The sequence below is a fragment of the Balaenoptera borealis genome (genome assembly GCF_965194805.1).
Source record: "Balaenoptera borealis genome assembly, chromosome: 5".
Classification (NCBI taxonomy): domain Eukaryota; kingdom Metazoa; phylum Chordata; class Mammalia; order Artiodactyla; family Balaenopteridae; genus Balaenoptera; species Balaenoptera borealis.
The window spans coordinates 98,073,243-98,096,193 of NC_138862.1; the positions used below are offsets into that span (position 1 = coordinate 98,073,243).

The 22,951-nt window shown below is 39.2% G+C and overlaps 1 long non-coding RNA gene across 1 annotated transcript in view; it reads right to left on the minus strand.

Annotated features, from left to right (window-relative positions):
• Positions 1-389: 389 nt before the first annotated feature.
• The window catches only part of LOC309629796, a 127,142-nt gene continuing 104,580 nt past the window's right edge, over positions 390-22,951 (minus strand). The window contains exons 6-7 of the long non-coding RNA XR_014245218.1: positions 15,030-15,188; positions 390-13,910 (exon numbers count right to left, since the gene is read on the minus strand). This is a non-coding gene — a long non-coding RNA (uncharacterized lncRNA). The remainder of the gene's footprint in view (positions 13,911-15,029; positions 15,189-22,951) is intronic.

Sequence of the window (22,951 nt, forward strand, 5' to 3'; positions counted from 1 at the left end):
GCGCCGCCAGGAGGAGGCGCGGCGGGGGCTGGACGCTGGGGGCTGGAGGGGCAGCTAAGAAGAGGTTTAGGGGGCTCTGCTCAATCCTCCCGCCTAACCCTGCTCCCTACCTCTTCCTACCCACCCACCCAAGACACACACCCAAACCTCGCCAAAGAGGCGAAGCGGCTCTGGCTTCCCCTCACACACCAACCTGCTCAGAACCAAGCCAGCTGTACATCTGCCACAAGCAGAGACCAAAGGAAGGCTGACTTTTGATTCTTTCTTGCTCCGCTCGCTCCCAACCCGAGTCTTGGGAGTCGGTCAGAACACAGGCCGGGGGGTGGGGCGGGGGGGGGGGCGAGGTCGGTTTGAAGTAGGAACCAAACAGCAGTTGATTAAGTCAAATCTCCTGCCAAATCGACAGTTGCAGGACACCTCGTCGGCTCATCCAGAAATCCTCGTTACTCCAAATGGGATCATCTCTCTTCCATTTATTTGCCCACCGTCTATCTCACCCCCTTCAGGCACCAGAGTTATAAGGAGGAGCCAACCCTTTTCCAAACCTACTCCCTCCTTTCCTTCAAACCAGCCCCTCTGCCCCCAAATTTGCTGAGGAGCAGTCAGTTGCGAGCCCCTAGAGCCCTTCCAGAAGGGAACAGCGTCTGCTCGGAACGGGAGGCTTAGGCTGCGGTTCTGGCCCGCCTGCCTGGGACGCATAGCCAAGCGCCGCGCGGTCGCCAGCAGCTCCGGCCCGAAGAGATGCCTCTGCCCGGCGCCAGCTGCTGTCTGGAAGGCCACAAACCTCTGGAGTCTGATTCGTGAAAATAAAAATCTATGGTGCATTGTGCCCTCCAACAAGGACAGCCCGGCTCCGAAGCCATAATCTGCAGTTCAGCCCTGCAGGAAACGGATCAATCTGCAGCGGGACAACTTTTTTCTGTGATTCCTAAACTTACCAAAAGTGGCTCTCCAATGACTCACTCCTAGTCAAACATTTAAAGTGGTACCACCTGATTTCCTCAATCCTAGGAGCCCTAAAGGGATCTTCCCCAAATGGTCTTTTGGGCTTCCCTTTGCCCTTCATAGCTGAATTAACCATCTGGCTCTTAGTTTCAGTCTTCTGAGCCTTTGTTCTCCCTTCTTTTCTTTCTGCTTTTTCTGCAACTAAAGAAGCAACTGGGCATTTACAGGGGAGACTGAGGAGCAAACTTTTGGGGTTTCTATGAAAAGAAAGAAGAAGATGAGGGTGCGTTAGAACCATTCCACTCCTGAATTATTTCGCACTCTGTGATTTTGCCCTCCTTGATTTGGGGAGTTGGGAGTTCACACCACCCTGCAGTCTTCTCTATTTCTCCTAGACATATTTATTCTTTTTACTTTTTTTTAATTGAAGTTAATTTAAAGTGAAAAATCATAAATATACAACTAGGTATCTCTATCTTTTGACAGATATCTTTAACAAACAGAATTTTGAAGCAATTTGCACAATAGAAATCATTATTTGAACCCCTTATTTTATAAAACAGGGATTCATTCTTTCTTTTTTTTCTAAATACTTGTTATACATGAACCAAACCTTCTCCAATCACAGAGCGGACTTCGGAAAAGTGCTGACATCTGTTGTAGAAATGCATTGTCACTTGGCTAACTCTTAATTAGTTCTGATAATGACATGCCCAGCATGGGTCGCTGAAACACATTGATAATTTTAACATCTATTTTTAACTCTTAGTTTTAACTTCTCCTGAACCTCTTTGTCACCTTTGTTACCAAGTAACAAAGTTGAATGCTTAATTTCACATCCTCTTCTTTTTCCTCTCCCTCTTCTAGTGAGGTGCTAATGAACAGTGAAATGACCAAGGGCAGGCAGGGCATGGTGAGGGCGGAAATGAAGAAAAGGAAACTGGTAATTCACAGTAATGGTGATTCCTGAGCTGTGTGTACTAACTACATAAGGTGAGGCTGTTTTTCTTCCCTTCTGGATGTAAGTAGAGGTGAAAAGGTTAATTCTTTCCATTGATTCAACTTTTAGTTTGTCTTTCGATGAAACCTAGACTCCGGGTTATTTCAATACAGTTTTATCTTAATTGTTTTAATGAAAATGTACAGCACACCTAAAGATGACAGTATAGCTTAACTGTACCCTGGAATTCGTATGATTTGCTAAGCCTTTCTTTGCTTCTGGACTAGTTTTAACTCCGTAGGGCTCTATCTTCAACTAATCTCATTCTCTCCTGGAGTGTAAAAAGTTTCTAATCATTTTTTTTTCTTTATATTAAAGAAAGTCTTGCATAAATAATAGACCTTCTTTATTACAAGGCTAAATTTTATGTAAGCCACAGCTGAAACTCAGAACTATTTTAAGAGCTAAAGAATAATGGGGAAATATAGGAATGTATGTAAATTATCTGACTGCATGTTTGTTTAATAAAGGGCATGCTTAGTTTGGGTACAGGAGAAGTGAATCAGTAAATTGAAAATCCCAAATTAGAAAAATTTCCTTTTATGTACATTAGTTTAAAACCATGTTTATTATAGATGAATATTTAAAAGCACTTCAGATGTGATGCTAAGTGTGATTACTGTATATTTCATAAAGTGAGGTTGATTTCAAATTATTCTAGCATGGATAATAATATAACACAACGCCATGTAAGCAATTACCATTAAATGAAATATACTCTTCCAGCATAAGGGTTTAAAATTTTCCATGAACTGGGAAGCCCTAATTTGAACTCAGCTCTCCTTCTGCAGTTTGTTCATACAATTTAAAAATAATTGGTAATTTGGTTTTATTGTCTGGTTATGCTATTCTCTTAAAAAAGGGTGCATTATGAAACCTGTTACTTACAGTCTTACACAGTAAAAGAGCAATGCAGTTTGGTGGTTTGGGGATGCTATGAACACACAAAATGAAGCCAGATACAGACAAAACCATTCATTCAGCGTTTATTGCCCAACATGAAAGAAATTTTAAAATTTAACAAAGCAAGGGAATGAGCCACACACACAAAGAATCAACTTTTTAAATTAAGAGAGAAGTTTTGTGTTGATGGCATCCGTTGCTCAGACATAAATTTCATGGAGGAAAAAACAGACGCATCATGAATTGGGTTTTATTTTTGTGAATGGTATTTTACACTGCCAACCTGAACAGGTTTTTAAAAATGGGTTTGCTACAGCAGACAAATGTTCTCTCTGAGGAGAGCCCAAAGGATTTGGGGGGACCTCCGGTGGGAATGCCACATGCTACCCCGTTCTCTCCAGACCTGCATCAAAGGAGTGATAAATCTAACTAGCTTCTCCCTTTTAAGGAGGAGTCGGGGTAAGCCAATTTCACGCTGTATGTATGCTCGTTGTAAAAAGGAATGCTTACCTAAAAAGAAATAGATTCTGACCAGATGTTCCAAAATCTTCCTCAGCTGTTGCTTGAAGCTTTACAGTCCCCGCATACTTTATCTTCTCGTCTATCTTCTTCTAATTGAGAAATTGTTGATCCATGCAGTTCGACAGGCAGGCTGCTGCAAAAACCTTCCTGCCAAAGCTTTTCAGCCCTGCTCTCCTGCACACAAAAACTTCCAGTGTCTGTACGGGGACAGGAAAAGAGAACAGGCCACTTCATCTGGCAGGTGTTGTGGGTGGAAAGAGGAGGAGGTCAGAAAGCAATTCTTCAAAGGACAGATTCTGTCACCTGAAAGTGTAATAAATTGCCATTATAGAAAAGCCTACAAGCACTAATGAGCCATGTACATTGAAATCTTGATGTCAGACAAAATAGAATGAAATCCACCCAGGAACCCACTGGGATTGTCACACCAAGATGTGAATAATCATTCTTGCTTTGGTTTCATCTGCCACTATATTTTGTCCCTACAAACCAATAGCTCTCTTTTTAAGGAAAATGATAAATTTAGCATAAAACTCCTAAGATATCTGTCTAGTGATTAATACATAATTTCTCAGTATTGTGCTACTCATTGGCCGTAAAGACTTGACCAATCAGATGTGAGTTATAATAGAATTACCAACTCCAGAATTATGTATATTTATTAGAACATAATTAGAAGATCAGCCCAGATAAACATTTGACTTGTACTTTTTTGGAAACTGTACTTTACACAGCTAATTCCGTGTGTGTGTATGTGTGTATGTTAAAAAAAAATGTAACATTAAATTTACTGTCTTAACCATTTTTAAATATACAGTTCAGCAGTGTTAAGTATATTCACGTTGTTGTGCAATAGATTTCTAGAACTTTTTCACCTTGCAAAACTTAAGCTCTATTCCCATTAAACAGGAATTCCCCCTTCCCCTCTCTGCTCAGCCCTTGGCAAACAACTTTCTATTTTTTTTCTATGATTTTGACTACTTTAGACACTTCATGAGTAGAATCATACAGTATTTGTTCTTTTATGACTGGCTTATTTCACTTAGCATAATGTCCTCAGGATTCATCCATGTTGTAACATGTGACAGATTTCCTTCTTTTTTAAGGTTGCATAATATTCCATTGTATGTATATGCCACATTTTGTTTATCCATTCATCTGTTGATGGACATTTGGGTTGCTTCCATTGTATGTATATGTCACATTTTGTTTATCCATTCACCTGTTGATGGACTTTTGGGTTGCTTCCACCTCTTGGCTATTGTGAATAATGTTGCAATGAATGTGGGTGTGCAAATATCTCTGCAAGATACTGCTTTAAATTCTTTCGGATATATATTCAGAAGTGGGATTGCTGGATCATACGGTAATTCTATTTTTGATTTTTGGGGAAACCTCTATACTGTTATCCATAACAGTTGCACCTTTTTATACTTCCACCAGCAGCACACAAGAGTTCCAATTTCTCTACATCCTCGTCAACACTTGTTGTCTTCTATTCTTTTGATAGTCACCATCCTAATGGGTGTGAGATGATATCTCATTGTACTTTTTACTGCATTTCTCTTACAATTTGGGATGCTAAGCATTTTTTCATGTGTTTGTTGGCCATTTGTATATCTTCTTTAAAGAACTGTCTGTTAAATCCTTTGCCCATTTTTTATCAAGTAATTTGTTTTTGTTGTTGAATTGTAGAAGTTCCTTATATATTTTAGATATTAACCCCTTATCAGATATATGACTTGCAAAGATTTCCTCCCATTCCTTAGGTTGCCTTTCATTCTGTTGATTGTTTCCTGTGATGCACAGAAATTCTTAAGCCTGATGTAGTCCCCTTTGTCTATTTTTATTTTTGTTGCCAGTGCTTTTGGCGTCATGCCCAAGAAATCATTGCCAAATGTAATGTCCTAAAGTTTTTCCCCTTTGTTTTCTTCTAGGACTTTTGTAGTTTTAGGTCTTATGTTTAGGTCTTTAATCGATTCTGAGTGAATTTTTGTATATGATGTGAGATAAGGGTTTAACTTCAGTCTCTTGCATGTGGATATTCAGTTTTTCTAGCACCATTTGGTGAAGAGACTGCCCTTTCCCCACTGTGTAGTTACGGCATCCTTGTCAAAATTGTTTGGCCATATACGCAAGGGTTTATATCTGGGTTTTCTATTCTATTCCATTGGTCTATATATCTGTCTTTTTGCCAGAACCATACCATCTTCATTACTGTTGGTTTGTAGTATATTTTGAAGTCAGGAAATGTGAGGACTCCAACTTTGTTCTTTTTCAAGATTGCTTTGACTATCTGGGGTGACTTAAAGCTAATTTTTGTATGTAAAGAGCTTCTTTACTATTATTTGCATAAAGCCCACTTTTCCTAACTTTTTTTTTTTTTCTGTCAAAGAAGAAAAAGTGAATACAAAAATCTCTTCCCTGGAAGCTTTTATTCTGAATTCCAATTTTTAATGTCTGAATGCCTTGGGTAACTGATCAAATCCTAACAGCCACTATCAATGCCTCTACAACTAACCATGCTAATGTTGAATAGATCTAATCCTAAAGAACACACAGATGGATAAGCACAGCCTGGTACATGCTTCATAGTGGGCCCAGTTATTTAGGCCCTGGCTGCAATAAGCTACTCATACTGTGCCATTAGCTCACCTTTTATAAGCTAAGCATTCACATCCAGGAAACATCAAAATCAATCATTGATAGTATAGAATTTTCCATTCCTCTCCAACTCAGTATGGATAAATCAGAGGAGGGTTTCACAAGAGTGAATCACTGAGCATAGTAGTGACGAATGAACCTCAGTGTAAATAAGGAAAACATATCCACCTAAGGAAAAATTATCAAACCTAATGTGGTCTTGAGCCTATCCATTTAAACCCACGTAAGAAGATAGGAAACATTGTCGGCTATTCTCTGGAAGGATAAGCCCAAGTTATAGCTGAGGCTCTAAATCACCAACCCAAAGCTAGTGTATCTGAAAGTTCATTATCCTCCACTTTCATACAAGCATAGTACACACTTGCACCTGGAATATTTTCTGTAGTTTTGACTGTGTGTTTTCTGAAGCATATGAGACAGACAGCTTCAGCTATGGCGCTATGGTATACAAAGTGCAGTCAGCACACTATCAAGAAAGTGAAAAGACAACCCACAGAATGGGACAAAATATTTGCAAATCACATATCTCATTAGGAACCGGTAGCCAGTATATATAAATAATGCTTACCACGCAACAATAAAAATGGGGAAATGATTTGAATAGACATTTCTCGAAGAAGATACATAAATATCCAATAAGCACATTGAAAAGATGCTCAATATCATTAGCCACTAAGGAAATGCAATTCAAAACCACAATGAGGTACAGCTTCACTCCTACTAGGATGGTTATAATCAAAGAGACAGTAACAAGTATTGACAATGATGTGGAGAAATTTAAACCCTCACACATTGCTGGTGGGAATGTAAAATCGTGAAGCCACTTTGGAAATAGTTCGGTAGTTCCTCCAAACATTAAACACAAAGTTACGATATGACCCAGCAATTCCACTGTACGAGGATGAAAAACATATGTCCACACAAAAACTTGTACAAGAATATTTGTAACGGTGTTACTTATAAAAGCCAAAAAATTGAAAGACCCTAAATGTCCATTAGTTGATGAACAGATAAACAAAATGTGGCATATCCATACATCATAATATTATTCAGTCATAAAAAGGAATGGAGTATTGATATATTCTACAATATGGATGAACCTTGAAAACCTTATGCTAAGTGAAAGAAGCCAGATACAAAAGGCCACATACTTATTTATGATTCCATTTATATGAAAAGTACAGAGTAGAAAAATCCATAGAAACAGAATGTAAATTAGTAGTTACTAGGAGCTGGGAGAGAGTGGGAAATGGAGAGTGTTCCTGGGTACAGTGTTTCTTTCTGGAGTAATGAAAACCCTCTGAAATTAGGTAGTGGTGATGGTTGTATAACTTTGTGAAAACATGAAAAAGCACTGAGTTGTACACTTACTAAAAGGGTACATTTTAAGACGTGAATTATACCCCATTTTTTAAAAACTTTTATTTATTTATTTATCTATTTATTTATGGCTGTGCTGGGTCTTCGTTTCTGTGCGAGGGCTTTCTCTAGTTGCGGCAAGCGGGGTCCACTCTTCATCGCGGTGCGCGGGCCTCTCACTGTCACGGCCTCTCTTGTTGCGGAGCACAGGCTCCAGACGCGCAGGCTCAGTAGTTGTGGCTCACGGGCCTAGTTGCTCCGTGGCATGTGGGATCTTCCCAGACCAGGGCTCGAACCCGTGTCCCCTGCATTGGCAGGCAGACTCTCAACCACTGCGCCACCAGGGAAGCCCCCATTTTTTTTTAAAGTACTGTTTGCTGACCAGTGCCAAACTGCAGCGTGTTTCATACTCATCCCTGACGAGATGAGAAGCTTTTGCCAGAATGAAAGTGGACTGCATCACTAAGTGCACTATTTAGTTCAGCTGATATTTTTTAATGGCAAGACTTTCCCAGTGAAGTAAGCAGTCCATTGATTTCCTTCTGAGGTAAGCTCCTTATCATCCTTGGGACCAGGTAATGAAGAGTTCACAGGTCAGCTACTTTGCGTAAAGCTGCTGTAATCTGCATGCCTGACTTCAAGAATGTGCCTGCCAATGGTTACATGACACACTGATGAATGAATTAAGACATTCACAACTTCTGAGAGAAACCATTCCAAACCTGCGTCCTATGTATCAACTGCACGTGGTAACAAAACTTCCGTTCATCATGCCTCTATATGTGAGGCAATGAGTCCCATAATAGAAATGAGGATGGAGGAGCAGGGGAAAGAGTCCGAGGAGGTTGGGAACTGGAGGGAGAAGGGAGGGTGGAGAAGGAGGAAGAAGAATGTAAATAAATAATAAGACAGGTGCTACATGCACGAAGAGTTTACTTTCTTCTATGGAAGTCAGACATGTGACTTGTCCTATGCGATTAGTATAACAAGTAGCAATAAACTATAGAGGAGAAAGGGGTTAGTTTGGGGGAGGATATGCTTTCTATATGGTCTGCAAAGCCTTCCAGAGGATGTATATGGGGTAGGTGATAAAGGATGATTAGGAGCTCAGCAGGCACATACTTCTGAATACGAAAGACTAGAACCAGAGTAAATTAAACCAAAAGTCCATACATATAAATTGGTGTTTGTCAAAGTGTGGCTTCCAAGCCAGCAGCATCAGCATTGCTTGGGATCTTGTTGGAAATAGTTCTCAGGCCCATCCCCTAACTACTGAATCAGCCAGTCTGGAGGTGAGCAATAGCAATTCGTTTTTGTTTTTTTTTTTTAAAGAGCCCCTGACTTATTTATTTATTTATTTATTTATTTATTTATTTATTTATTTATTTTCTGTGTTGGGTCTTCGTTTCTGTGCGAGGGCTTTCTCTAGTTGCAGCAAGCGGGGGCCACTCTTAATCGCGGTGCGCGGGCCTCTCACTGTCGCGGCCTCTCTTGTTGCGGAGCACAGGCTCCAGACGCGCAGGCTCAGTAGTTGTGGCTCACGGGCCTAGTTGCTCCGCGGCATGTGGGATCTTCCCAGACCAGGGCTCGAACCCGTGTCCCCTGCATTGGCAGGCAGATTCTCAACCACCAGGGAAGCCCAGCAATTCATTTTAACAAGCCCTTCAAATGATTCTGATGCACACTAAAGCTTGAAAACCACTGTTTAGATAAACGTAGCAACTAGTTTAAAAAATAGATGCTGTGTCCTGAAAAAAAAAATAGTGTTTCAGTTTAATACAGCGAATTGATCATAATATTTTATATCTGTTCCCTCCCCAAATTTTACTAAATGAAGAGTAAAGAAATGTTTTTAGATACTATCCTCCAATACGAACGAGAGAGGAGACAACTAGTCAACTATTTCAAGAAGAGTTTGGAAGACAGAAGCCTGATGCAGGATTACTAACTGCATTGGTAGATAGAAGTCACAAAAGTTACAAGGTAGGTGCCTGTAAAAGGCAATGCCTAGGAGAAGAGAAGTGAGCTAGTTCCCCAGAGAGAACATCCGAGAAATCTGGTGCTTGAAGAAACCTGGAAGGAGTGAGTGATGCCTAAAATGAGGGGTATGCTTGTAAAATATGTAGGGTAGTTGACTTCCTGATGTTCCCTCTCCTTATACCCCTCAAGACACAGGTGATGTATTCTCTGGAAAAATTGAATTGCAGGGGTTTATCCTTGACACAGTGGAAAACAGAGGTTGGCAGAGGGCTAAACGCAAGAGCGTTAGGTGGAAAGTCCACAGGATAAACTGAAGCCCTCTCATGGCCCTTCTCACTTGCGGTCCCCAGAAAACCTATATCCAACTGTATATCTTGCACCATGCAGGAGGTTGGAGGACTGTTTTCTGGAGACCCCAATAAAAAGGTCAGTGATTGATAATCTTCCAGTTAAGTCTACCACTTGACTACACCCACCCACAAAAGCAGAACTTCTTTCTAATAATCTTTGTAGTGCTTACTCTTAAACGTAATCAGCCAAGGATCACCAGATATAAAGAAAGCTTCCAGTATGTAGAGACCACATGAAAATAACAGATAAAAGAAACCTGAAAGAAAAGGAAAAAAATCCCCTCCCTCCCAAATTATAAGTATTATCTTAAGAAAGAGGATATGTTACATTCACATACACAAAAAAATGTTTTGCTATGGAACAGGAACACTCTGAGAAATATCTTTTTGAAATTAAAAATAGGATAACTGCAGTGAAAAAACATTCCATAGAAAGGTTAGAGAAAATCAAGGAAATCTCCCAGAAGATAAAAGGAGAGACAGACGGGCAGAGACAGGGAGGAAGAGAGAGAAACTAGGAAATAAAAGGAAATAAAATGAGTGGATTAATCCAGGAGAGGCAGAAAGAGAGGAGAAGAGAAAACAAAGGTGAGGAATCATCAAACAAATAACCTAAGAACCAGAAGACGTCAATCTCCACATGGACCGAGTACACAGAGTTTGTGGGACAACAACTCACAGTGATGCATCGTCTTGAAATTCCACAACAGCAGAGACAGAGAGAAAATTCTAAAAGGGACAGAGATAGTACGATACGAAGGACATCATTCAGAATAGCATTGGGCTTCTGAAAACAAACACCAAGTGATATACAATAGGGGAATAATAACCTCAAAGTTTTGAGGGAAATGGTTTTCAACCTAGAACTCCATACTAATCTGAACTATCAATCAAGTTTAAGAGAAAGACATTTCAGACATACAAAAGCTCAAAAAAACTGACCACTCACATATACTTTCATAGGAAGCTAGTGGAGGATATATCCCAGCAAAATGAGGAAGTGAGCTAAGAAAGGAAAATATGGAAACCAGAAAATATGGAAAAGAGGATTCTCAGGAAGGTGACAAAGGGAAGTTTTACAACCCAAACTGTGAGCCAAAATTAAAAAGCATCCTACAGCCAGCGAGTAAGTAGAGAATATAGGAAAAATCTCTGGAAGATAAAAGGGGAGGAGGGTCATTTAATGTGCTTGGGAGTTACAGAAATTATTTCTAGGCATTAGAACACTTGGGGAGAAAACTAACTACTGATCAATGAGAAAAAAAAAAACACAAGAAAATTATTAACTGAAGAAAAAACAAATTTTATTGAGAAAGTAAATATCCTGACATTATTTGGTGTAGTTGCAAACAATATGCCATCTATAAAATAATGCAAATATTGATGCAGATTTGTTTAACAACTACTGAAGGCATAGTGGAAAGCAAGGTTTGGAGTGGGGTATAATGGAGCCAAAATAGGGAGGAAGTCAATAAATACTGCCTAATATGATAAATTAAGAAATAATAGAATAGGCTACTCTATCAGATAGACGTATATGTATGGAAAAATAGGAGAATGTTATAGAACAGAAAGAGAAAGGAGAGGCAGGCTATTGTGTAGTGTGATCAGACCTTTTCTATGTAGATATCTGCATTCTTAGAAGGAGGCAGTCACACCCAACCTGAGGGACCAATATTACAGACAGAAGTAAGAGCAAGCGTTAAGACTTTGAGACAAGAATAAACTTAGTGTGTTCTAGAAAGGCAAGAAGACTGGTAAGCATTGAATGAGGTCAACAATATGGGGAACAGTGGATGAAACATGTCCAAATGGGAGGAAAAGCATTGGAGCTTCATGACCTGCTGTGTCTAAGAAGATTCCATGATTCAAAGAAAAACAAAGCAATACCCTGTTTATTTTAGTTCGTGGATTTCTCCTGCCCTGCATTCATTTATCCTACCTTCTTTACCACTTTAGTACCATCAACCATTAACACCACCGGGCCCTGTAATTGTAGTAAACATTCAGAGGGAAGTTCTTTTTAATATATCTGAATCGTTTGCATGTCTGGGAATTAGTCTATTACCACATAAATCATAGGCTCTCTGTTTCCCTCTCTACTCCATTTTGCATTTCTCAATGTCATCTTCATCATATCAAGTTCCTACTTGCATATGAAATAGTAGTAACCTACAAGATTTCACATTTTCTGAAAATACGAGACTCTTGTGTAGAGATTATAATGAGGCTGGCTGGGCAATGTTCTATTATTAGTAAGAATTGTGATTTTTAGAGTTGTGGGTTAATTGCTAATAACTGTATGCAGTGTTTTCCCTCAAGATGTTTTCTATTACAGTAATTACCTGAGCAGCTGGGAGAGCAGACATTAACCATTTGTCTTCACAGTAGCCCTCACTGGGGACTCTCCCCAAACCTCTGCACATGCCTTTATTTGCTGTTTGATGGATAATGTAGGAGGGAAGCATAAAAGATACAGGATCTTCATACTTTGGAATGAATATCCAATTTTAAACAATTTTTTCTTGTTGAAGGGATTCTTTCTCACACCTGTGATGAATAGATTACAAGAAACATAGAATGTCTTTTAGATATATGGATTTATTTGACTAGTTTTTATGTGCCTATTTCTCTTCGTATCCTCACATAATGAAATTTTGTCACAGAGATTGTGTCAGAAGCCTCAGCTACCCTGAAGACACCACTGGTTTATCTGTTTACAAATTAGATTGGACCAGTGAAAGCTGGCTGATACTGAAGAAATCTGTTAAGAGCCACCTTGCCTGATAGCCCTGTTCTTTTTCATGACACATGAATTCCCATTTGATTATCAATGCAGAACCCTGATTTTAGTATCCTGAATCTCCCTCTGGGACTCTTGGTGCTTCCTTGTGTGAATTCCTGTTTACTGTGTGATGTGGCCCTGCTCTCAAGACTATATGCCAATCTGATGCTTGACCCCAGGTTCTCCCAAGCAACTCTGCTGTTGTCTGGACTCCATCTCTGCCAAGTTATTTTCTACATCATGCCTTTTGTTAATGCAAAGATATTCTTCTGTTTTGTTTTGTTTTTGTTTTTTATAAATAGGGAACATTTTATTTAACATTTTTTTAATGAAATGTCCCAAACCACAAGCAGAGACTAAGTACAAAAATAAATAAATAAAGCTATGCTTTTAGGAAATCGTTACGTATATAAGAATTTTTTGTCTTCTCTCTCATTGAATAAAACAATACATTTACTACTGTTCAGATCTCATTGCTTTTTTACCGTGCTTTTCCAGAAGCTACAATTTTCTTTCTTCTTAACATGACTCCATTTCTTTAAATCCAGAAAAGCTCTGGTTTTATACTGTCTTAAGTATTTGGTTGTAAGAACCTCAATAGAAAGAATGCTATCTGACTTATATTAATTCCACAGAAGTCACACAAACAAGAGTATGCCAGGCCCCCTGGCAAATGAGGCAGAGGCCACAGCTTTCCTTCTCCTTCCAGAAGGATACGGGACCCTGACCTCTATGCTGTGGTCGCTGGCGGCTCAGCACAACTTACTGGGGCCACCCCCTCAGTGTCAGTGCTCAAAAGAGAGATCCACCTGTTAATCAGAGACCACGTCCTGGGTCTGAATTCTGCAAGTCTCAAAGGCCCACCTGGTACTAGGAAGAGTATCATACACTGAGGATTTGAACCCAACACGTCTGGAGGATAATGGGAGGGAAACTTCCACACAGACTTAAAAAGTGGAAATCCCACAAGAGCCTGGGCCACTGGCTGGAATGACCCTGGAGACTGGATGATGAGACACTCAGAGTCAGGTAGAACTTGGAGTCTGGTTACAGAGACATTGAAGAGGGCAAATTGCAAAGTAGTTAGAGGCAAGAGATCAGATAGAGAAGTGTAAAACTGTGGTCTCAGGGCCAGCAAGAGCTTCAAAAAAAGTAAAGCAGTAACCTGGGTGCCCTCATGGAAGTGGAGTTGCTCTGATGATTTGGTTGTGGACGAGGGAGCTCTGAGTCACTCTGCCTCTTCTTTTAGAAAATCTTGACTCCATAAGCTGGTGCTCTCTGTACAGCATTCAAACCTAAATGATGCTATCTTCTTACTTTTTTATAAACAGTGCCTTGCAATGAAATGCTTTAATGAATCCTTTTTGATTTACTGGTTGGTTGAACCAATTTTGGAAAAGCCCTGCAAAACATGAATTAAAATACAAATTGAATTTAGAAAATATCAACTTGCATATTCCAAAGAAGATAAGCCCTTCTTAACTCAACCTCACAATTTTTCCTCATTGCAAACTCCTTCTCAATACACTCATAGTAACAGCTAATATTGGAAGGCCAAACAAACAAACAAACAAAATCTGCAACATTTTCTGTCCACTTAAAATGAATTTCATATGCTAAAATCTGAGTTGATTTTTTTCATATTAATATCCAAGTGTTTCAATTTTACTGTCCACTTCCTCCATCTAAATTTATTGTGAGCTCCTTAAGATGAGAAATATCTTATTTATATCCTTCAGAGTACCAGAATGTATCAGGTGAGGTCATGTTGAGTGATTGAAGTGTTTTAGCTAAAACTAACGTTTTCTTAAGGCCAGCCTAGAGAACCATTTAACAAATGAGCTGATTTATACTGTCATTATTATGTTGGTTAACAGATAAAAAAAGGAAGCATAAGATAATAGCAATGCCTCTTTGGGCTAAAATATAAACACCATCCCACTTAAGAAATGAGAACCAAGGACAAGTCTTGGCATTTATTGAGTCCTTCATAAAACAAGAAAACACATGAGATTTTGCTATAATTCAAGAGCCATTCTTGTCAGTGCCTTCAAGGATAGAAATTAAGCTATATTAAAGCTAGTCTTGGCCCAATTATAGAATAAAAGTGAGGCATCTATGTCATGGTTCCAGGATAAGTTTCAAATCAGTTTGGATTCAGCTGCTTGGTCCTTACTAGGACTTCAGGGGACAGCCAAGAATTACATTTAATTCATTATCTTGTTCTGAAAGTGCTACAGTGGCTGCTACACAAATTGAAAGCAGCATTTACACAGGCTAATACCTATGGTAACTTTCCAATTTATCTTTTGGGCATTATCACCTCCCAGTGTCCCTCCTTGAAAGTTTGACATGTGCCCTGAATTCTTATTTTGTAGGATGATAGATACTCACCCTGAAGAGAACACTGAAGAAAATGGCCCCATGTTAAAATGCTAAGAATGCTACCTGAAAGACATTTTCTTAAAATTTGAAAATAGGTACAGTCTTGCGGCAGAAATTGTGTTACGTATATACTTGCCTTCTAGGCAGTCTAATCTTTCTGGGTGGAAGCTGTGGCATTATTGATTTCATTCATTGCTGTTTGACTCATGTCCAGCAGCCTGGTGTAGTTTCACAGTGGAATTATTGGTTCCCTTTGAGAAATATTCAGAATCACTGATTTTTGTTTTCCATTGTTCTTAAAAAGAGAAAAAAAATTAGACACTATGTTTGTCTCTGTGATGTGAAAGTAAATATGACCTGTTGAAATTCAAGATAGGAAAATGTTTCTTTAGGAAACTAGGAGGGATGATACAGGAAGAAATGTTGCCCACATACAGAGTGATTTCTAATAGCTCATTGATCTCATGCTTTAGCATCCCCTTTTAGAGTGTGCATTAACAAAAACCCTGCATGGATATTAAATTGACAGTATAATCTTAGAGTGTTTTATGTAACTAGACACTAGCAACAGAGAATACTGTATTGACTCCCAGATTTCAGGCAATGGCACTTCAAGCGACTCATATTGATGCTTTATATTGATATAAAAACTTTCTTCCAAAAAGTACAAAGCACTTTCTTAAAATTGCCTTATCGGGTTTTGTAACAACTCAGCAATGCACAGTATCTGAGACCACGGTGTGTTGAGCTGAGATAATACCTTAAGTTTCCTGATTTCTAATTTAGTATTTCAAACATTTAATCATTAGACATCCTTTCAGTTTCCAAAAATGCCAAAAATTAGGCATTCTATACAAGACTTGAGAAAGGTTTTACTTCAGAGACGATCCTTTTAGAGTCCATAAACCAGTAAGTAAAAGTTTAAAAATCAATTGTAAGAATTCAAGTGACTTTTTCTTTCAGCCAAGGATGTAAGTCTATTATATTCCATCCCAAAGAAGAATAACACAAATGTTAAGGAAAGATGAACAAAATAAATATTTTCCAATAACTACACAAAATATTCCAAAAGTTTAGCACATTCTCTACTAATTCAAAACGCTTGACTAATCTTTTAACTGCAGAAAATTTTCACCAGACTTTAAAAAAGCTAAGGATCAGCCATATTAGGAAGTATTTAGGATCATTTTGATATAGATAGCGATTGGAAAAGTAGTTCTTTCTTTTGGAAGGTAATCATGTCATACTTTCTTATAACATTATCTCTAGCCTTTGACTTAACAACATGCAGTGTCTAAGTTATAAAATCTGCCACCAGATGTAATGAATGCATCCAGAAATGAACACTAAAAGAACAAACTCTATACAGGTGCAAGGTAAAGGGAGCCTTGGAGGTTCAAAAGCAAGGTATATGCATCAAGGCCTCAACCATTAATTTGCCTTCTTATTTTGTAGGGTTTAATACGATAAGCTAAAGTCTAACCAAATGCACTGCCCGTCTCTGCTCTTCTAGAATACATGTTCCCTTATTGCCCTCTTATTCACTTGGTCTTTTAAAGATATTTACATCAATGGGGAGGAAAAACCCTTTCCTAGAGCTAGCAGCTGACGGTTAGCAACTCACTGAAATTTCACACAGAGGAGCATTAAGTTCTTTTACCTTCAATTTTGATAAGATGCATGATAGCCTCACCAACACCTGCCATTGCAATTTTGTTTACCCTTTGGACCAAAACACAGCAAAGAAGAAAAATGCATACATTTCATTTAGGTTCAAATGACCTCACACTAGCACAATCATGTGCCATCTTTGCCTTTTCTAGATTCCATACACTTTTTCTTTCATCTGGAACAACAGTGTGTTTGGTTAATAACCACACCGTTTTCTGCTGTTAAGTGAACTGAAGTACCATTAACACATATTAAAGTACCATTGATTCCATTAGTGCCGACAAGCACTAAATCCCAATTTCTTTTTTAAATAAGCATTTAGACAAATGCAGATGTCCTTTATGAACAAGTAACATGCTGAGCAACCCTTATTGCAAGAGTTTAATATATGAAGGATGTCTTAAAGAACAAGTTAGCATCTTAAGGAGTTGAAACGCTAGCACCTGGGTACCATGAAGGAGTAGTGAAGGAATTAATATGAATTTTCTACACGTACAGGAATCTATCCAAAGGGCCATTTTTTCTCTCTCAGATTCGAGTCATAATCACTCTTCACCTTCATATGTCTCTGCATTTGTATACTGTAACACAGATAATACCACAGTAGTGAAGACACACAAGCTATAGAGTACAATAGACCAATTTATGAATGAAGAACCTAAGCCCAGGAAATGGGCATGGCTTAGATGAGCTCTTACTCTGTGGTTTAATCCTGGTCCCCATGATTAGATGCTCCCACAAAATAGCAGAGCACTTTTTCAACTCGAAAGAATCTCACAAGGAAGATAATTATGTGCCTGGCCATTGGGCCTTCTTGAAAGATGTGCCCATTCTAGGAAGCTTTTCCATACCCAGAGAACTTAGAAATTTTCAGCATAAACCTTAGAGCCAAATTTGCAGCAAAAACAAGTATGCTTCATCTTTTGTATTAATCTCATCCCTAAGCACTGTTACCGTTTTTCTCTTTGTGTTTCGTCTCTTCTTTACCTGTATCTAGTATGGATTGTGCTATTTGTATGTAGTCCTTGAAATCTGTTTTTAATATTTTTTTTTCAAATAAAGATGAAGATAAAGAGACAACAATGAGAGGTATTAGCTTGTTGTGCTTGCTCCTGAATTTGCATATTCTGGAACAGTGCCTGAAAGAAAGGAGATGCTCAGTAAATATTTGTTGAATAAATGAAAAAAATGGTAGATGACAGATAAGTAGATAGAGATGGATGGATAGATAGATAGATAGATAGATAGATAGATAGATAGATAGATAGATAGATACATATAGAAGATACATAGATAAAACCGGTAGGAAGCCAGGAGGGAAGTAAGGGTAGAAGGGAATGCCCGTGCATTTAGGTAGATGTACGGGCTCACAGCTGTGGAGATCTTATCCTACTTAAATGAGTTTGACAGAGTGGAGGGAGGCTGGAAGCTGTAGAACACTGAATGAAATAGCTATGCAAAGTGAGTAAGTAGCCCTTCTGCAGTTCCGTGGTTGCTAGACACAAGCCTCTTCGTCAGAAACAAAGGCCTTTATTACTCACAGCAAAAGCAATAGCAGACATATCAGTATGTATGTGCTGGTTCCCTAAGCTCCAAATTCCACAGGGCTAGACAGAGAGTCAGATAGAACCTGAACACGGAGTGGAGTGTGTCACAGGAGATGAACAACAAGCTTAGGGAATCCATCACTTTTATAGCAAGCACTTTTATATGGTCTGCAAGGAGAGCAGACGTGTCGTAGGACCTGTGATTCATTACCTTGCTTTCCAAGATTGCCACTTTTAGGATTCCCAGTCCAGGAAGATGAGTAAAAAGGGCAGAGGCATAATGGAAGATACATCTGCTACAGTATGTAGTTTCAGAGATAAAATTGTGTTGAGCTACAATGTATGATCAAGAGATAAGCTGTGATTGTGTGTGCCATTGGAGCTAGAAGACATGCTGAGAGGTGATTGGCCAAATAGATGAATAATAGCGGAAAGTTATCAGCACATTCATCATACGGAATAGCCTTAGACAACTTGGAATACAGAGTAATGTCTCCACTCAAAAAAAAAAAGTGTGTATTATGGATGATTTGTACATAGACATAGGCACATATGGAAGGCATTGGAGTGTTATGTAGAGTGTGGCAAGAGGTGCTGGCCTGGAGTGACAGGGGAGTGAGGGAGTGTCTTCGGGTATAATTGGTACGTTGCTTCATTGGAAAACACTGAAGCTAAAATTGAGTTTATTTCCTGGTTGTTCAAAGGAATGGTTCCATTGCAAATGTTGGGGGAGTGAAGGTAAAGTTTGGGCATATATGTCCACAAGGTAATGTTCTCTCACCAGATCTCTCTGGTGGCTCGTGTGAGCTTTCTGCAGGAGGTTTTGCGCTAAACCCCTCCCTGGACTCTCACTTCAAGTTTTTCAAGGTTGTCACTATCTGCCTCCGTTCTTAAAGAAGCTTTGAAAATATTCTGAGTATATTCTCTTTAGGAAAAAAAATGTGGCTCACTATGTTTGAATTTTACATGTAACTACTTTCTGAAGGATTTTGTTGGACAGCGGGGAGGCTGGAAAAGGAGACGCAATAATGAAATTTAAAAAGAACATCTTTTTATGTCTCAGGGTTTTAGTGGTTTGGGTTCATCTCCTGAAATTCTAACTTCTTTTTGATATCCAGATCTTAATTTCAATTCATTGGCTTATCAAAAACAAAACAGAGACCATGCTCTTTCAGCTGAGGAAGAAGCAGCAGGCTAAATGAATTTCTCTGCATACTTCCCTTGAAGTTTTTGTGGTCTATAGTTAATACCTTGCTATTCACCTTGCTTAAAAACAAAACAAAACAAAACAAAAAAAACCTCAGAACTACTATAGCTTCACACAGAAATTCAGGTGGAGTAACCAAAAAAATTTTGCTACAAATCTTCCAGATTTGTATTTCTACACAGGTTTCTCTAGGTCCAGGATGCATCTGTCAGCGCATTTATTTTTTTACTTGTGTGGGCTGCACGTGTCATTTCCATCACTGTAGGTATGGGGGGGGGGGGCACATCCTAAGTGAGTTGTAAGGGTCTCCCAGACTGTGTCTTCTGTTCATCGCCACCAACTTATTAGAACTGCATGAACCAAGCAGTTGTTTGGGTTTGAATTTTAAGATAAAATAATGACAAATCTCCAAGACATTCCACAGATACAATTTGATAAATATGCCCATATTTGTTTACAATATGTTAGATGACTTCGTTCATTTAGCTGTAAATAAATAAATCTAAGAGTAAAAATTCTAGAAAGAAGCAAACAAGAAGCTAATTATCAGTAGCACAAAATTAGGCTTCTTACTTCACTCACAACTTTGCTTTTATCTTGAATCTCACTCAAAAGAGCCTTGAATGTTTTCACATGGCTGTAGTCCTGGTGATCATTCTATCTGGCATGGCTTTACTACTACTTAGCCAAGGGGCGCAAGGTCTCAAATTACTTTAATTTGTTTAAGTTTCAGAGTGTCTTCTTTCAAGTTATCCTCCAACTGAAACACCCTGAAGTGGAATGTCTCAGACAACAGGGTGAACACCTTCAAAAGTGCATGAAGTAAGAAAGGAGTGAACGTCCATATTTTCCATTTATACTTTTTCTAATTAATTATTGATAAATAACAAGCTCAGGTAATAAACTACACAAAAGTTTGCTCCATACTTACTTACATCAGTAAGGGGAAAAAATTCTATAATAAGGCAAAAAAAAAAAAAAAAAAACCCACATCTAATTCTCTTTCTTTTTAAAAATTTTTATTGGAGTATAGTTGCTTTACAATGTTGTGTTAGTTTCTACTGCACAGCAAAGTGAATCAGCTATACGTATACACATATCCCCTCTCTTTTGGATTTCCTTCCCATTTAGGTCACCACAGAGCACTGAGTAGAGTTCCCTGTGCTCTACAGTAGGTTCTCATTAGTTATCTACGTTATACATATAGTATAAATAGTGTATATATGGGTACATATAGTGTATCAATAGTGTATGTATGTCTAATTCTCAAACATGCTGGTCAGAGGCCAGAGTGGCAAAAATCAGTGAAAACTAAGTCTTTCATTTCTTTACATAGGACAGTCTCAAATGACTATTTTCTTATTAACCCCTATGCAAAACTAAAGAAGGTAATAATAGTCATCTGATGAACCTTTCTATAATAGGTTTGGTCTCCATCCCGTGGATAGGCTTTCGAAGGCCACCGAAACCAGTTAAACAATCGCTGAACTACAACAATGAACCTGCTGCTCAACGGGAGCCACGGGGATACGGGCCAGCGGGAGGCAGGGAGGGTACCTCCTGCTCGAGCTCTTTCCCTGTCTCTGGCTGCTCGGAGTTATATGCAAAGGCCAGACTTTGAGCATCCCTCTGTTTTCGCAGTGCTTTCTCTGGTATAGGGTTTCTCAACCTTGACACTATTGACATTCTGGGCAGGATAATACTTTATTGTATGGATCTGTGTAACAGCAAGCCTGGTCGTTACCCACTAGACGTCAATAGCATCTCCTAAGTCCTGACTATCTAAAATGTTTCCAGACATTGCCAAATGTACCCCAGGAGGCAAAATCCCCTCCCTTCCCCCACTCCGACCCCTACTACTGAGACCAACTGAGAGCTACTCTGTCCAGGTTTATTAACAGTTTCCCCCCATTGCCCCTTCAGTCCTAGGGGTAGAAACACGTCCCTCATTGCCAACACTGCAGTGCCTCTCTAGCCCTGGTTGGTTCCCTTTGCTTTTGTAAATAGCCCTTTTATAAAAATTCTCCTCAGTTGCCTCATCTGAGTGCATTATGTGTTTGCTCCTGGGATTCTGACTGATATACTCTCCACCCTTCTCCAATCCCACTAATCTTCTTACTGTCCACCCCCAAAACACTTGTTCACTTTCTTTGAGTTCTTATACAAGTCCTGCTTATAAGAGAAACGAAGGCAGCGTTAATTGAGAGCCCACTACATGTCAAATACGGTGGCTGGTGCTTACATATTGTGGTAAATATTAGTGGTTGATTGTCTCACCAGCATCCATTTTCTCCTTCCAAAAAGTACCTTAATTTGGGTTCAAGTACCCACCCCTTCCACATATGACCCAGGTGCTTCAGCCAGAGCTAGCCCTTCTGCTAGCTTCAGAGACTGATTATTCTAAGGATAATCCCTTTATCCCTGAAGTGATGGGCACAGGAACCCAGGCCTCGAGCAGTCAGTGCACTGCATTAATTGAGAGTTTGACTCAAAAATGAGCATGTGTTACAATCTGGTCAAATGAGGCAAGAAGAGAACCTTGATGGGAGTTCTGGGAAAGACATTTCCTCACTCCAAAGACAGAATCACCGAAAATGTCCTCTTTTTCTCTGAATTTTCTTTGTTTAGGACTCTTGCAGCCATCAGTACAGCTATGAAGAAGTCAGCATGGGCAGGAAGTCAAAGTTAGAGAATTACAAAAGAAAAAAAAAAAAAAAGGCTATCAATTCAACCATAATTAATCATTGCCAAGTTTCTGGACTTTCTCAATTATGTTATCCTATATATTAATATTTTATTCATTTTGAAGAGCATCCGAGTTGGGTTGTCTGCCACTTGTAGCTAAAAGCCTCCTAGCTGAGACATTCATTCAATTCATTCAACAATTGCTTATAGACCACTATAAGCACTCACTATAGACCAGGCCCCGTTCTGCAATGACCCAAAGAGACCAAAATTAATGAGTAGAGTTATGTAGTTAATTTTTATATTGCTCTAAGAGCTAAATGTAAGTGTCTGATGCTGAGAGAAGAATTCTCAGCTGAGAGGTGTTAAATGACTTGTTTAAGGAGAACAAACTAGAAAGTGCTGGAACTGGATGAGGTTTGTCTGACCACATGGCCTTTCAAGTCCACCCCTCTCAGTGTGAATCATCCACTTTAAACCATTCAGCTGCCACTTACTCTAGACCAGTGTGCATTCAGAAGAGACATAGTTAGGTAACTTTGCCAAGGAAGAAGCAGTTAGATAACCCAGGAGTCTGGAGCAGTTTCCATGAGTTCAGGGGAGAACTAAAATAGCTGTGGAGTTGCCCTCCCCTAAGGACTTGACCCAACCTTGGTTCTCACTGATTCAGAGCTCTCTGAGTCCTGTCTATGTTCTCCACTTCATAGCATCAGAGTAAGCCAATGGCTCTCAACCTTCTGCTTTCTTGTAGGGGCCAAGAGAACATCTGTAGCCTTTCCACGTCTCATGGAACTTTACACAATTATGTCCTGCTTCCACTTTTACTCTATTCCTATGTTTCAATGGGAGACCAGGGTACAGCTCTGCTTTCAGATTTCCTCTCAAAATGGCTGCCACTGTCCCAGATGCCCTCCGGGGTTTTCAACCCAGAGAAAGAAAGGCATTGCA